This window comes from Anopheles aquasalis, chromosome 2, assembly GCF_943734665.1.
Source record: "Anopheles aquasalis chromosome 2, idAnoAquaMG_Q_19, whole genome shotgun sequence".
Lineage (NCBI taxonomy): Eukaryota > Metazoa > Arthropoda > Insecta > Diptera > Culicidae > Anopheles > Anopheles aquasalis.
The window spans coordinates 76,820,647-76,833,146 of NC_064877.1; the positions used below are offsets into that span (position 1 = coordinate 76,820,647).

The 12,500-nt window shown below is 49.8% G+C and overlaps 1 protein-coding gene across 1 annotated transcript in view; it reads left to right on the forward strand.

The window, feature by feature from the left end:
• The first annotated feature begins 167 nt into the window (after window positions 1–167).
• The window catches only part of LOC126580712 (excitatory amino acid transporter 3), a 17,203-nt gene continuing 4,870 nt past the window's right edge, over window positions 168–12,500 (forward strand). Inside the window, exon 1 of the mRNA XM_050243930.1 lies at window positions 168–592. The gene's annotated coding sequence lies outside the window, so the exon portion shown is untranslated. The remainder of the gene's footprint in view (window positions 593–12,500) is intronic.

Sequence of the window (12,500 nt, forward strand, 5' to 3'; positions counted from 1 at the left end):
TGCTGCTTTCTCTCGCGGACTGCGCTCGGTCGGTCGGTCGGTCGGAGATCAGCAAATTCTCACCACCACGGCAGAGCACGCATTGGCGCTCCCTTACTTGCGTTCGGCTTCGGGCGCGTGCAGCTGGAGCAACGCAATCTCGATAGGGGCCGCGCACGCGGTCGTCGTTGGATCGGTCGGTCGGTTCTCGGATTCATCGCCGTGTCGTCGCCGTGGTAGGGTGTGTTTTTCGAACTGCCGTCGGTGCCCGGTAGAGTACGCAAGTCGAGTTCGGTACAAAACAGATAGACCGCTGGTCCGGGTTGCCGCCGGTGCTGTGTGCCTGTGCGAGTGTGTGGCTGCTTGGCGTGCGTCGTGCTGCTTCAGTGATTCTATTGCCACCGGATAACGGGTTTAGGCCGCGCGCACACGGCTCTCTCTCTCTCGCGCTCTGCTTAGATCACTGACAACGACGAAGAGGCCCCGGGTTCCGTTGCCGGTACTACCACCACACCAGCTAGCACACCCAATCGCTATCAGACCACCAGTACTGATAGTTCGTTCTAGCAGCAGCAGCAGCAGCAGCATCGAGATCGCAGGTCGAGTGCCGCCGGTAGGTGTTTTTGTTTTTGCGCAAGATGTGTATTTGTGTGTCACTTGGTTGGTTTAAGGCAACGTCGTCGTCGTCGTCGTTGTCGTCTGCGCCATGTGCGCCATGTGCACTGCGATGGATGGAACTTTATATGGCCCTGGCTACTACTGTCCCCCCCCCAAGAACCGAATGTGGCACGTAGTGTGGCAGGAAACATTAATGAAACCCGATTTAGTGGTCGCGAAATGGAGAACGATCCGCGATCCGCGATCGAGACAATCTTGGTGCGAAAACCTTCTTCTTCAGCGCGTGTGTGACACTGTCGCGAAAGAGGATCTTGCTGATGGTCCGTAGGTCCCCGATACGACATGAGAATATGCTCTTGAGGCGCTAGTTGAGAAGCGGTTCTTAAAAATAGCAGCACCACCTCGAAGAATGGGGGATCGTGTGCTCGTGTGTGCGTTGGTGGTGAACGGAGTGTGTGTTTGGAATGTGTGATGACCCCTTGAAGAGACACCGAACCGGTGGTGTGAACAGTAACAGGGGCTGGATCATTGGAAATGGAATTAATTAGAACTGAAGAACTCAAGGTCCGGGTCGGTTCGAAGTGAATTTAAGAAAGAAGCAACCTGAGGGAACAAGAAACGAAACGAAGACATAATATGCCCGGTTAGAGGACCCTGGCACCGCATGCTTGATCGTCGTATGTTTGTTTTAGCGATACCGTGCGACATTGGAATACGAAATGCATCATCCCGCACGCAACAGGTTCCCCGTTCCATTCCTTTCCTTCACTTTCGATCTTCTTCTGTACCGGCTCTCCGGAGCCCGCGTCAATCCCAGGCGTGGAACCTTCTGGAATCGCTGGCGGCCGGCTTCGAGAAGAAGAAGGGTGGTGATCGTCGTTGCGCCGGGGCGCACCCGTTAACGATGGTGGTGATGATGATGATGATGATGACGGTGGGTGATTTATCAGAATCTGGAGTCCGCAGCGCACTGCTACTTGTTGTCGCACTTCTTATCAGCTCCGACTGAGAGGGTGCAGCAGCAGAGCACCAAGCGGTGATGATAACCGCGGTTGGCCTACTGGGGGGGAGAGTGAGCTTTAGGGTAAACTGTTTACAAGCTCATTATTATCGTGCACAATTGTGGCCATCAATGTGCCTGCATCACCTGTCCTTGATATCAATTTTGCCAAAAAACCAAATCAGGGATCGAGACGATCGATCGAGAAGCACCCCTGGGAGCTACGCCTTGCTGGTAGTGTCTGTGGCACGTTCTCCGCGAGGGTACGCGTGTGAGCTCGTTAATATGCCACGTGCAGCCCTGGTTGGCCATGTGGCGTACCAAATAAGACCGGAACACTGCGCCCTCGGGCGGCTTCGGGTAGCCACATCCGGTAAGAAGGCAGAAGAAGGTCCGTTCTGGAGCTCCGGACAGTCGGTTACCTCAATTCCCTAATACTGCGTTAATGATCTGCAAGCACCGTTCTAGGGAGATGGATGCGCGCACGCGTTCCGTTATGATGCGTGGCGTGTCTGTATCGGTCGGTTTGCTGTGACGCAAAGTAAATATAGAACCACCACGGGGCCCGCATCGTTGAGTTGTGGTCAGCCACACAGTAACAGTGTACACTCTCTACGGCCGCCCTGCTCGCTCGGTCTGTTGATGTTCGGCAGGCACGTCGCAAGCACTTGACAGTCACCTTGCTTGGGCTGATGATTTGCCAACATTCTATCGTCTGATCTGTAAAACGCTTGGACACGGAACACACAATGATCATGATGACAATGATCGGTGGGTGGCAGTGAGACTGGAAGCAGACGAGCGTTCAGTGGCCGCGAAAATTGCGATCAGATTACGTAATTTTGGGACCGCGACCACGTGTTCCCGTCCGTTCTCCCCCGGTATCGCATCAAATCAACAGATTTTTATCTCAAACTCCCTCAGACGAGGCGCCTTTTGATAGATCATAAAGATGGGCTTTACGGAGCCGAACACAACATTTTCTCATACAGTTTTGCTGATCGAGGAGCGTCAAAAATAGAGTATTCGTCGGGCACCGACCGGTCGACCGCCAAAACGGATGCGACACCCGCAACAGGGCGTCGTGATCGCCGCTATGCTGTGGCCATTAATCATGGCTGGGATTCTCATGGTTCACCAAACGAGATCTCGATCTTTTTGCTGTTAAATACTGCGGCTACGGCTTGAATGTAAATATGCGAACCGTGCGCTCGAGTGCGCGCGCGAAACCGGTTGTCTCCGTTGGTGGAAGATGACCCAGATCTCTTGCAAGTAAATCTCAACCACCGCTCGCTCCGGTGCCGGTACGGGCCACCGTTTATGCGCATCACCTTTGGCTTTTGGGTGTTTGCGACCGAGCGCGACTGGACCCCCGGTGCACGCGTGGATCATATTGCAAAATACTTTGAATGCACTTCAGTGCACGGGCGCGTTTCCGGTTCGTTGCCGATCAGGTTATGCAGATCAGACAACAACCGACCGGCCGGCATCTGCCCACGTTTCGATTGCGATGATTGTTTCGAGTGTGGGTGCTGGGTACTCGTCGTTCCATTGATGATGATGATGGTGGGGCGGCGGATGATGAATACAACGTTGCTACACTTCGATGCATCGTGATCTCGTGATTCCGTCATATAGTGGTATATTGTGGCCGGTGTACCAAGGCCAATATGTAGGGGTTTTAAAATAGACGCCGTCCGTCGTACGGCAAGTGCCGCGTATGATGTCGCCGCTTGCGAATCCGAAAACGCCCACCCACACTACAGCCAGGAGGAGGGTGGAGACAAGAAGTCGCTGAGTTTTATGGTTATCGTTTAGTACATCAGAGGTCGCCTAGTAGCAGTTAAAAGGCGCAAATCTATAAAGCAAATGAGTGAGTGGCCGCTTGGTGGGCAACCCTTTCAAATCTATCACCCTCGTTCTAGGTGCGGCTTTAGTGCGGCTAATCTTAGTTTAATGTTGTTGTATGGTGAAATGTGAAGAGCGGAAACGGTAGCGGCTGTTCAGCTAGAGAGGGTAATGGTAAAAATGGAAATTTACACTTTGTTCATGGATGGGCAACGCTTCCTATTAGCACACTCGACGGTTTTGTCAACTCGGTGTAACCGGATGACGCTGTGTGTTAACGTAGATGACGGTATGTCATTTGCATATCCATTTACAATGTTTCAATCTCTGTCGAACCACTGATCAAGAATGGAATATAGGGAATGGAGATTTTATTTTTGTGGTCATTTTGCATCATACCATCTTGGTACCGTAGCGTAACTATGGTAACCAACAATGCGTCCGCCACAAATACTCAAAGAACGAAATCTGTAAGTAGAAAATCGAAAATGAATTATCTCTAAACTATTTCGATCAACTAAAGACCAAAGATCTAGGAATTAGAAAAAAAGGAACATGCTAGGAACGTCAAGATGATAACACTCGTACACCCGGGAACGGCAACGTTAGATTAATTCACGAAAAAGTAAAATCATCCCTCGCACAGAAATGCAAATGAGCGACGCGAAAAACTGCACGCACGTGTGTTCACCGTATCCCTGATCTTGCGCCTGTCTTCTTGACCCATTTAAATGATTCTCCTTTTCCATGGTGCCTATGGCCTCTCCAGAGGATGCTCCGACGACACTGGGCGCAAAAGGCAGGCTCGCACGCGCTAATATCGCGAGACGATTATCAACGGAGGGCTGCAATCAGTGATTGCGTTCGCCATTAGCATATCCACAAACCCAATGACCGGTTAACGGAGCAGTCACCAAAACGTTTGCTTCTCCCCCAAAAAAGGTCTTAAACGTAAACATTAAAGACATAAACTATTGGAAGGAATTGTTTCACTGTCTCTTTGGCTTTAATAACGTCGACTTTGACCCATTTTTCCTGCGTTCCTGTTGAAGAGGTTGATAAAATGCGATGCGCACTGTATTGGCGACAGCAGCGTGCTGAACTCGGCGGGAACTCGCCTCTCCCAACCGGGAAGCAACGATAGCAACAAGTGGTGCGCGTCTGTTCCACTCCCGATGTTTACTTCGTAATCAATTCTCGATTATGAACATTCGATCGACAGCTACTCTTCCACACTTCCGCCGTGCCGCGTTTGCCATTCCCCACCACTGGCAAGGATGGCCCTCGTTAGCTCACTGTAAATCGTCCGATAGCAGTTTGAGTTAGCGTAGAGTTAGAAGTTTCATGCAAATTGGCCCGGGACGGGACGGGCGGGGCGGTGGTCCATGTGTGCGGTTGTGATGATTATGCCAGACACGTTCACAATCCGTCGTCCACAGCAACCAACGTCCATGCCAACGAGTGCATCATGTGCAATATTGTGCCTTCTTCACAGCATCACAGCAACCGTGAAGTACCATCACTCCACTCTTCGCTTGTGGTGTGCCCCAAAGACCATGCCAGATGACGGCACCGCTCTCTCTCTCTCCCTTTCTGAACGTTGTTTGCTTTTGAGGACAGCAAGATCGGGGGGCTAAGAATGAGGGGATGAAGATATCGTTTGTTTGATCGGATGAGACCATCGAGAGGCGAAGGAGGAGAGCTGCAAGACATGCAAATCGGTCGGAGGGGGGTACTCTCATAAAATGGTGTTAATGAATGTGCACACATTAGGGCCACACAAAATGCAGCACCATGGCCGCATCGGGAGAGGAACGATGACGACGGCGATGTCTTGAGCCACCATGGCCGTGGAGCTTCTCGAGTACGAACGCATCTCCGTGAATATGACGTGATGAATAATGGTTGGTGGATCGGTCAGATCAGGTTGGACCCCACCGAAAAACCAACTGCCAACAGGAGGATGATGATGGCCTCTCGAAAGAAGTTTATATTTATACCTCCCTCCGATACACTACTTGAAACGTGGAGAAGAATTTCATGGCGAATTGATCAAGAAACACCGTAGCGTGATATTGCTTTAATCTTAAATACGACCACACTTACTAACTCGTGTACTAATTATAACAAACTGTACACTTTTAGCATGTCCCTTAGCACCAGTTTGGTGCCAAAAGCTGCAATTAAACACCAGCACCTTTTTGGCGCACGCCAACCTTCCCCACTTCCGGTAGCCGCGGGATTGGTGTCAACAGTTCTTCATTTTTTTTTTGGCAAATAAATCAACAAACTAATCGTCCGGATAATACACACCAGTTGGGCAAACTGTACGTTTTCACTCACTTCGACCCCGGTTTTCCCAGCCGTGTTGGCCACCGTAATGAAACCAAGGCAAGAGAGGCGAAAATTTGATCGGTAGCTAAACGGCTCTTTTATTGGCGATAAAATTTCATCATCTTGGTGCTGCTGCTACTCCTGTAGGTGGCCACGGAATCGAAGCGTTGCAGCAACAATCAATTATTCATTCATAAACCCCATCATGGTCCTCGGGATGAAGATCCGAGCCAGTCGCGACGGATCGTCAATTAGAGTAATAAAAGGAGCGAGCACGTCGTACTCGAGAGAACATGAAATCAATCATTTAGTATGGTGTGATGATGCTGATACGAGATGATGTATGAGATGCTTGTCCGTGAGACCTTTTCGAGATGGCGGATTGAGTGATCTAATTCCGCGCAGTAGGCCCTCCGGCTTCGGTTCTCCGGAAGCGATGATCGCATCGCGTGTGTCCTTGGGGTACCGAGTAGGGAGTGTTGGCTGGTGGGGTTTCTCTTGATTAGTGACGAACGATGTGTGAGGTAGCTCGGTAGCTCGGTTATTTATAGTTCTCTAGTGGAAAATTCGCAAAACGTGGTTTGATCGATGAACGATTTGAAGTTTTAGGGAGAATATAACCATTCTTTCCCGTTTTCTACTCTCCAGCGATGACTCAAAGGTTCTTCTTTGAATTTAAGGAAGGTTCTTCTCCTCCTCAATGGTTGGTGAAGAGTGATTTTTGGACCTCGTCCCCATTTGCCCTTTTTCCGCACTGCTGTTGTTCGCAAATCTCTCTCTGTCTCGATCATCGAGCAGTGGTTGGAGATGACGCGAGTTGTCAACATACTACTGCTCTAGTATACGGCCACTAGCCAGTCAGCGTGTCGTCAGTGGGCTATGTTTAGACGAGAGTTCAAGAAATATGTAAATGCCCAGAATGATTTATCTAGCGTTTTGCTTGCATTTTCTCACGCAAATAGTAACACGAGCTTCCGAGGGATAATAAATTAAATTCATTTTACCGTGGCCACGCTTGCAGGCACTGGATGGTGGCATGTTTAAACGCAAACATTCCCTCTTTGTATTCCATCTGGTTGGAGGGATTATTGATGCAAAGTAAGTCGCTTCCCTCTGGTTTGCAGTACACCTGCCCGGCTCGAACCAATCATCTTTTGCCATTTTCGTTCCCCTGTTTGACCATTTGACGGCGAACGGTACGATAATGAAATGAAGCGTAGAGCCATAATTCAATGAATATGAATCAGCATAAACCATTCGCGGCCAACCACCGGAATTTGCATGCCGGACTAGCAGCCGTTTCGTTGGACGTGCGAATTCCACCTGTTGCTGCTGATGCTGCTGTTGCTGCTGCTGGTGATAAGGATGATCCGGACGAGATCGCCTGTCCTCCCTGCAGGAAGTTGGAATTTTATAAGCGGATTAATCGTTCTTTTGTTACACGTGCCGGTGAACTTTGGATAGCAAGAAGAAAGAGATGAGCTAAAAAAGAGCAAAGGACCGGGTACCCATAATGAGGTCAACCGTGAGCTGTGGTCCGCGGCTTTAAAGAGAGTCTGTCCATCCCCCGGGGGCGACTATGTTGTGCCTCAATTGGCAAATGTCCCAATGTCGGAGGTACTCCTGGGCCCGGCCACTTGAGCTCCGCTTCTATTCACAATCAAAAACCCCTTTTCTTCCATCACATCGCATGAGAGGCATCGGTCATCATCTCGTTTTGATCGTGTCTGCACGCGCACTTGCAGGAATTCCCGGTGGACTGATGGACCGAGCTCTCACTCGCGTTGGTCACTTTTGGATCACCGCCAGCTCGCAAGTGATGGTCGCGAGATTCAGCAATCGTCTTACGCCGTTGAAAGTGGAAAATTAAATAAATCAACAAATCGCGAACCGTCTCGATTCCGTCCGTCCGACTGCTCCTGACTGCGCCCGATGTGAAGGAAACGAACGCAAATGGATGACGCGTTTAGTGAGACGCGAGATTGTGGCGCATAAATTGCTCCAAATGGCGTTCCTTTCGTTCCTTTTTAGGGAAGCATCTGCATAAATGGCACAGCCGTTTGCTGACAAATGATAATCACTACGCGGGACTCGTCAAACCACCATTACCTCCCGGGGGACGCGAGAGGATGCTAAGGAAATGTCTTTTCACTTTAGTCCTATCACCTTCCTTCAACCAACAGCAGGCGGTTGGTTGCGCTGAAGCACAATTGTTGGCCATCAGCGGCATCAGCGGTGCTGTCTATTGTGGGCCTATCTTTTCAATGAAGTTTACAATCCCCACCATCATCCAACACAATCCCATCCATATCCGCCATTTATCTGCCAGCCCTAAAAAACACGGTGCGCTAGGATGGATGGATCTTTTATTTGTTTGTATTTTTCTCTCTCTCCGCCTCACTCCCTTTCTCTCTTGAACACGCAAATAACTTCCTCATCAGCGCACTGCGACCTGCCCTGCGGTCTATGCCGACGGGATTGTCTCATCATCATCATCATAACTTCAACCCACGGGGTACGGAAATTGGAAAACCAAATTGGATAGCCCGGAGGAGGAAGTTTTGGTCCCGGAGCGGACCAACGTTCTTTAATTTGTGGTTTTTTCAGTTTTCCCAACAAACGGCCAAAGAACACGCCCGATAAACAGACCAAGGGGGTAAAGGGTGCCTCCTGCTACAAACTATGTTCCATTAATCAGGCGTTTGTGGAGGATTTTGTGGTTTTGTCATGGTCTAAAAATATGCTTGCGTATTCCTCACGATGAGAGCAATGTCATGGTCAAAATGTTACATTGTCCGGATTGCAAGTTGGTCTTTGGATTATCCTGGTTGGTTGACAGATGGAACACCTTGTTTGAGCGATCATTCAACATCGCAGACGACAAGAGATGATTTCTGATGAAAACCAGAAACCAGAAATCCAGAAAAAGTAACTGGAGATGCGGTTTGGATACCACTTAATTGAGTAAAACGCCTGCAAAAACCATCGGTTACCAGGCGTCTCCATGGAAAGCGGTTGCATCTCTCACCGTTCTGCGTGAGGATGAAGACCGTCTCGGTTCCCGTGGCAGTGCCGTAGACAAAGTTTATTATAACTTCACGCGAAACACACCAAATTAGTGCCCAAGTCCAACCGGTTTCCAGATTGAATTGTAGACAATCAAAATGAAATCAAATTAGCCATCGTGATAGTTTCCAAGCGAAGCGAGTCCTAAACATAGCGGGAGCTCCTTTGACTTGAAAACAAACAGATCGAAGTAGGTGCTTCCGAGTTACTACTCTCCAGACGTTCCTTGTGCATCGTAAATGGTTTACTACTTCTCGGCTGTAAAACGAGGTTCGTACGACGCCAAATCGATCTCCCGCGAAAAAACGCGCGGAGGCAGAAGAAAGTACAAACCGCCCTGCAAAGGAAACACCTGTTGCCAGCTGCTAGTTTTGCTACCAGATGGTTTACCATCTCATGGATACCAACCACACATACACAGACGCAGTGATGTCACGCAACATTACTGCACCGGACCGGTCATGTTGCCCTTTTCGTGTTGGCGTCTCCTCCGAGTCGAGTCCTTCACGGCGGTTGTAGAGCCGAAGGAGAAGCGGATACCGTTTCCGGTCCGTCCGTATGTTTTCGTTCGTGTCGTTTAGCTGCTTGTTGACTTTGGCGTTGCAGTGGCTGCGGCTGCGACGATGGCTGTCCGCTACAGACACCCGAGACGCCCTCCTTGAGGTAGGGATTGTTTATGTTTGGCACACCATTCGCACATACGCAGAGACAGAGCGGCTGGCTATGGCAACAGCGTCTTATCTCGTGGCCCTCGTGCGTCCACCTACCACTGCTACTGCTGCTTCTGTCACGTTCTGTTCTGTTACCTTAATCAGACATATTTTAACCGTCTATTGGAGCTATTAATTAGTGCCCTTCTCGTGGCCACGGTTAACACTTGCCGGGCAGTACAGTAACTGGAAGCTTTTTGGTGTTTCATTAGCACCATCAAATGCTGCTGGCCAGAAAAGGTGTCAATAAATTGAGCATTTGGGTAGGTCAACAGACAAACATATGGCCGGGGTGCTAATAACCGCGTGGGAAGCATCGTGAAGGTCGTGTGAATGTTGACTCCCTGTGGAGGGGGGCGCTGTGCTGATGACGAACCGACACAGACGAGTACACAAAATTTGGACGAGAGTTAATTAATAAGACACAAGGGGATTGCTTTCCAAAAAGGTAATGCAGCGTGAGTACCTTTAGAGCACAAATTTCGCAATTAAACTTGCTCGTGCCACTCGCTCGCGGCAGAAGGAGAGCGCGCGAGAAGAAGCAGCAAGTGAATGCCAGAAAACCGTCCGAAAAATATTAATATTCCTTTCCCTGTGCAACTTCAGCTCTTTTATAATTCCACTTCAACCACCGGCGGCAAGTCCTTTTTTCGCATTTTTTCTCGGGGATTTCGGGAGTTTCGGGGCTCTCCTATGAGTGCGGTGTCCTCGACGTTTTTTTGAGGGAGGAGGAAGGGATAGGTAGGGTTTTTCATTTCTGACAATTTACTCGGTCTCCCTGCCATCCCTGCCCTTCCCCCACCCCCTCGGTCTTCGTGTGGCTTCAAGAGCTTGTACACAAGGACCTATCATCACCGAGCCAAGCTGTGATAGAGCTATTTCGAGCTAGAGCTCCGGTGTGAGCAGGATCCCGCTGGAAGACGCACGATGCGTACGTAACCATCCTTCAAGACCATTCAACCCACAGGGAACCAGCAATGGAAGCAATTTCAATTCAATGGAAGATAAATCGCATTTCCGTCAAAACCTTGAAGCGTCTAATGGCGACAGGAGCGGCCATCGTTTGTTGGGAGAGAAGGAAAACCGGGGCGTGTACTTGCTATTTAACTTGCCTACCATCCTTTTTTGGGGTAGAAACGGTTGGGTTCCAGTTTATTTACGGCGCAAAATCGGATTCATTTCTAAATCCCCGGTGTGAGGAGGAGGGGACACACTTTGTTGCACTGGCAGGAGAGGGGCTGCAGGGGAGCAAAATCTAATTTTCTCCCCCAAAAAGATTGACGCGACGATGTGCTGAGACAGCAAGCGTCAGAAGCCGTGACCTACCGTGTCCTCCGTACACCCTGTTCGGTGAATCGACATTCCCGGTCGAGTTCATAAACCCATCAGTCAAACAATCTGAAAGTACGCCAGCAACTCCAACGAAGCGCTGGATGGTCGGAATTCACCCAAAAGGGAATGGATGCTGCTTCGTCTCGCGCTAGCGTTGTGATAAGGATAATCGTACCGTCGCATCCCACGGTTCGGCATTCGTTTCGCGATGAAAGAGCGATGATTTGTTGGAGGATTGGCGGAAACATGGTCATTACGCGTTGCCACCGCCCGTTAATGGTCAAGCTTCGTTGCCGTAGACCATAATGCTGTCCGGATGACTCCACCAAGTGCCCCACCAAGGAATGGTTTGCCGGCTGTGGTTGTGCTGAAACGAACTCTAGTAAGCGCTCGTGGACCCGCTTTTTATGTCCCGACACGGACAAGCGGATTAGCGTGATGTTGTGACCAAATAAGCGGGTCGAGAGTAGATTTATACCTCGCTCCGCTTCTACTCTGGCCGGGTGGCCCCTAGAGGGTGCTTTGTTCTTGTTGCCTTCACAGGCGTGAATGCGGCAAGTCGCATCTCGGATCCCGGATGTGAGGCATTTGAAAATGCGTCGTAATACCGTTCAGTAGTTGAGTGGAGCAGTTGGGAGTTTTGCGAAACCATCCACGGTCTAAAAGTATTTCCAGCCGGCTTCTCGGTAAAAAATGAATTATGTGCTATGAATTGGTGCTTCAGTTCGATTGAATTCTCATTGCTCCATTGCGCTTTCGAACGTGCACCAACGGGAGTACAAACGGAAGGCTATCAACCGGATGTTCCATATGGATTCCATGCCGACTTTAGGTCTCTTTCGGTGGGACGATATTAAAAACTCCCAACAGCAAAAGCAGCCTCTCTTTCGGGATGGATGAAACATATTGTCATAAACCATACCAGATGTTCCGTGAAGCATGACAGTACGCCACACTCCTTTGAGGGTCGTGCTGGTCGTTGTGGTTCGCGGTAGCTTGCCGCCTGTGGGATGAAGGATTTTGTAATGATGTCAAGTGCGCATTAATGCAAAGGCTTCCTTGCGTCCCTGTCGCCGTTTCGCCTCGCCCGTGTTACAGTTCCGATGACAGAGTACAGAGCACCCGGAACTGCAGTGGAAGGATGAGATCATACCGAGCAAGCTTTAATCAGTTGCTTTGGCTTCGACTTTGGCCGCGCCAACAAGCCTCGCATTCCCTTCTGGCCGGCTGTTGGGGTAGATCGATCGGAGGCAATCAATCAGGAAAAATTGTAAATTGCCTGAACCTCGGAGCATGTTGATAATTGATAAACGCAGCTCAACCGACAACAATTTAATGGCCCGTTTGGTCTGGTCGTCTGTGGTACGGTGCGGTTCAGGGTAAAAGTTCATCCGGTCAAGTTCGTGTTCGTGATCGCGGTTGTTGATGCACAAACTCGTGCTAAACAACTCGCTTTCTTGCTCGTGCTGACAGCAGTCCTCTTTCCGCGCTTTTTGATACTGTGTGGCCTATCAATCGATCATAAACATCGGGCGCGATCAGTAGAGGTGCCAGTTGATGTGTACCACCCTGAGAGCCGATGATGAAATGTAGATTCCATGTGTATCCCAACA